The sequence below is a fragment of the Phalangium opilio genome, unplaced genomic scaffold, assembly GCF_054372755.1.
Source record: "Phalangium opilio isolate 3A_F unplaced genomic scaffold, DU_Popi_V2 ptg000042l_1, whole genome shotgun sequence".
NCBI lineage: Eukaryota > Metazoa > Arthropoda > Arachnida > Opiliones > Phalangiidae > Phalangium > Phalangium opilio.
This window is the reverse complement of record NW_028324166.1, coordinates 8,643,836-8,648,433: the sequence shown is the minus strand read 5'-3', so window position 1 is coordinate 8,648,433 and position 4,598 is coordinate 8,643,836. Positions and strand designations below refer to the sequence as shown.

The following is a 4,598-nucleotide window of genomic DNA, read 5'->3' as shown; positions in this document are numbered from 1 at the left end:
TATCAGTTAGATAGTAGTCCAATATCAGTTAGATAATAGTCCAATATCAGTTAGATAATAGTCCAATATCAGTTAATTAATAGTCCAATTCTGAGAGAGCGGTTGCTCTCTTAGATAAGACCTCATACTGCGTTTAATGTATAAGGGTGGTTTTTTGATTCGATGTAACTTTTTTCCTATCATGGTTACTGCTTTGAAAAAATTCCACTGAACTAAAATTCGGACCCTTAATATGTGGTTAAAATTTCAAAGAGTTCCCTCTATTAGTTTTCTTCATAGAAAATAAAGTTGCTAAGGGTGGTGTTCATTTCCATAAAAAATTAAGACATTTTGGCAAAAAAAGGGAAATTTTCCCATAGGAATAACATGGCAAATGTTTGCTGTGATGGCCAAATTGACTCGAGCATTTTTTGAAGACTATTTATTCGATAGGTCTGAAAATGGTTTTAAATGAAAGGTTGAACATTTTTCTGGTGCCTTTCGAAGTTTTATTGAAAACAATTAATATTAAGTATTATTTTTTGTACTTTTAAGCACATACTTAAACTTACGACCTTTTATTCTGTTGGACTTACGTGGTTTAATCCTAGCTAAAATCATAGAGAAACGTACTGTTGGACTTACGCTGTTTTACCGCTAATAGAGCGACTGAGCGAAGATTTTTGTTTAGACAACGCGTGTGGCTATGCCGAGCTTAAGGCGAATTTTTTAACTTTTCACATAAAAGAAGGGGTTAATTCGTCCTCATTTTATTTTAATTTCGTAAGTTAAACCTTATTATAATTTAATACAAAAGAATTTAAATTTAGGATTTAGCCGATAATTTTTAAATTGACTGATTTCACTAAGCCTCGGTCAAAATTTAAATCCAGCTGATTGTATGTAGAGACTAGAGACCAATTGGCCGTGTAGCGTACGTTTTAAGGTGTTTCACCTGGTGCCATCGGCCCACGATAGCCGCTAATTAGGTAATTTGTTTAAATTAAATCAATTTTTGTTGTTTAAAGTAGATTAATGCAAAAGACGCACAAGGGTTCGTTCCCTGGTTTTTGACTGTTGCCACCAGCCAACAGTTACCGCTACGAACATACCTTTTTTACTGGTAAAATAAATGATAGATTCAATCACACTATCACTAAACCCTGTCACCAAATCATACAATATTTTTAAATGACGCTTTTCCAATAATTCTTGTAGGTTAACAATTTAAATTTTAATTATTTAGTGCTTATTCTAACATAACCTCAAAACAGTAAACAATGGCCATTTTTCCAACGATAACTGCGCAGATTATATTTGGTGCCACCGATAACCACTATGTAGATCATTTTATTGGTTTAAATTAATGGTAATATAATTGAATAATTAAACACACGATCACTAAACCCTGTCAACAAACCAACCAATGTTTTTTATCCCGGCTCTTGCAATCATTTTTATTAGGTAACAGTTGCGTTTTTAAGTACTATTTATAACCGCTATTTAGAATAAACCTTTTTGTTTAAATTAGATACATTTTTGATGTGTAAAGTAGATTAATTCAAACTACGCAGAAGAGTTCATTCCCTGGTTTCTAGACAAGGGTTACCGCTACGAAGATATGTTTTTTGCTGGTAAAATAAATGATAGATTCAATTCAATCACACTATCACTAATCCCTGTCTCCAAATCAATATTTTTAATTCAGGCTCTTCCAAGCGCGAAATTACAAATTACAGTGTGTTAATTAATTAATATAAATTTTGGATAAATATGTAACACACTATCATTATTAAATTTCTGAAGAGAGGAAAAAAGGTTGAAATTAATTTTTTTAAATTTAAAAAGCAAATTTGGCTCGGAAAAAACCCAGCGCCAGAAGCCTGGCTTATAAAATTTTCACAAGATGATTCGTTCAAGAATGTCTAGAAATAAGTCGCATAGAAGTAATGAATATTTCACCTAAGTCAGCTGACTTGGCCAGGCAGGGCATAGCCCACTCGATCCATGCTCACGGACGCTGCTCTGCATCTTGCGTAGTGTTACGCGTGATCGAGTGGGCTATGGGCAGGGTAAACAAATACGGGGCTGCCAGGCTGTCTCTTACACAATAATGATACAGGGCAAATGACTAGTTTAAAAATAAAACCATGGGACCACAAAGAAAATGCAAAGGTAACCAGAGTCCAGACATTAACTCAAAAAGTTTAATTGTTCAATTCCTAAGTTTAGCAGACGACGTGGTCAAATATTATTATATAGCGCGAGCAGCTTGCGTCCATGAGCGCGGATCGAGTGGGCTATGCTTGCAGGAAGAAACTTTGTCTCAGTTACACCAAAGAGAATATAGGGGAGGAGTTGAAGATCCCCCGCTCCACAAGGCTAAATTACATTGTTGCCCCTAAATTATACTAGTGGTACGAGGGAGTTTCCGGCTCAGTCGCGCCACCAACGTTACCGTTAAATGTCTCAAACGGAAATGCCTCGGTACTGCGCATTGAAGATGCGCGGTAGAAAAGAGCAACAAGATTTTCCCCTCTTTCCACTCCTCCCCTATATTCTCTTTGGTTACACCTTGTATTGGAAACCCCCATACCTATAGCGTTGCCTGTGTACCCCCACCTACGGCACCGTAGTCCTCCCAGCATCCTCAGCGGTTAGGTAGGGTCGTACTGGATGAAATTGTAAAGGGCGCCCCCTCTATCTTAAAATTAGAAGCTAGCTCTCATACAAATAAAATGGCGCTACGCGGCAGCACTTAGCAATCGCCTACCGAAGGGTAGGGGCGTGCGCGAGGTACATTGGGAGAGATACGGTGCCGTAGGTCGCCCATCTTCATTTGCAATCCATCTCAATTCCCTTATCCCTGGTTACACTGCTACAACGAAAACCAAATACCAGCAACATAAGTCCAAGCCAGTCATCTGAAAGACTTAAAACGATGACTCTGATTCTTCTGAATTTGAAATATCAGTAGAAATGTTTCTAGATAATCCTCAGAGTTATTTTAAATATTTTATTGCTCAAAGCCAGGGGATAAGGAAAGGCCAAAATAATTTTATTATGAAAATTTGATGTTTTCAGTAATAAATTAATCTCATTGGTAATAACTGATTAAGTGGTACCTGAAAGCATTAGTAACTAACTAGCAATATTAGGTCCCTTATGCTTACGCTCCCCTATATTTATGTTTGTGCTTAGTGCAGATTTTAAAAATGCCACAGTTTCTTAACAATCTTAATTAAAATGAAGACTGAAGGAACAGATATTATTAAAAAATGTCTTCGTGGACAAAGACTTGAAAAAGTAAATGATAAGAAAACAAAATGGAATGACCGAAGCAACAGATATTAAACTTTTTCTTTAAAGACATGATTATAAAACATCAATTATTTGAAAAAAAAATACTTATCTTCGTTTTTTTCACCAAAATTACATTTGCCCAAAAATATTGTATCATTAAATTTTCCATTCTTTTCAAAATGGTTCGTGTCAAAGATTTACTATATAACAGAAACATGCGACATCGTTTATATTTACAGCTAGATTTCCAGTGTAGACCATGATAGAAACAGTTCCTCGTTAGTGATATTTAAAAGGATTGCAGCTTTTAATTTGAACTACAATGCGTTTTAATACTGGAAACTAAGCCCAATAGTGAAATAAATACGCAGCCCACCATTTGTCGGTGTCCATTTACGTGTTTCGTGTTATACGTTTGCTCTACAATGTGTTCCTCATAGCGAGTTGAAGTCATACCAAACTAATTCAATCACAACTTTTAAAACAGTTCTCACGCACTCAATAATATACCAAAGGTTTTTTGTTAATAATGTCTTTTATCCAGATTTTAATGATTCATTTATAAAACATTTTAAATCATCGACCCAAAAAATGGGACCCAAATTGAATCGTGGTCGTATAAATGCAGGCGCAAAACCAAAGCACCCTAAAGCGACGTTTAAAATGTCAATCATGATGAAAGATAAAATTTCTTCCTTCGGTTGAATTTAGTCGTTTTAAACCACGTTTTGCCTTATAGTTCGAAAAGAGAAACCTTTAAAAATAACCTATATCCATACTCGGATATTTATTCTAATCCTTTTCATTCGAAAACTGTTAATACCACAAAGGATATATAGAATGAATAATCTGTCTTTCGAAAACAATGCAAATGTAATTTTGGTGAAAAAAACGAAGATAAGTATTTTTTTTTTCAAATAATTGATGTTTTATAATCATGTCTTTAAAGAAAAAGTTTAATATCTGTTGCTTCGGTCATTCCATTTTGTTTTCTTATCATTTACTTTTTCAAGTCTTTGTCCACGAAGACATTTTTTATTAATATGGGCTTGATTTTAGTCCAATATCGGTTTGAAATTTGTCCAGTGTGGGCTTGATTTTAGTCCTATATAGGTTAGATATTAGTCCAATATCGGTTTGAAATTTGTCCAGTGTGGGCTTGATTTTAGTCTTATATAGGTTAGATATTAGTCCAATATGAGCTTGATATTAGTCCAATATTGGGACGATACGAGCTAATTTTTGTCCACTCGCGTAAAATATGGATATTATCCTGACCATTTATGGATAATAGTTGATCCCTTAATAGATGATAC

The 4,598-nt window shown here is 34.8% G+C and overlaps 1 long non-coding RNA gene across 7 annotated transcripts; it reads left to right on the top strand.

The window, feature by feature from the left end:
- The first annotated feature begins 427 nt into the window (after window positions 1-427).
- Window positions 428-1,796, top strand: LOC149678996 (uncharacterized). Of its 7 annotated transcripts, none has more exons than XR_016366186.1 (5): window positions 428-511; window positions 591-1,193; window positions 1,254-1,443; window positions 1,511-1,613; window positions 1,688-1,796. It is a non-coding gene; the product is annotated as an uncharacterized LOC149678996 (long non-coding RNA). The 7 variants fall into 7 exon arrangements; XR_016366187.1 differs by lacking the exon at window positions 428-511 and having other exon boundaries at window positions 533-762; window positions 873-1,193; XR_016366191.1 differs by lacking the exon at window positions 428-511 and having other exon boundaries at window positions 533-1,102; window positions 1,290-1,443.
- The last annotated feature ends 2,802 nt before the right edge of the window (window positions 1,797-4,598 follow it).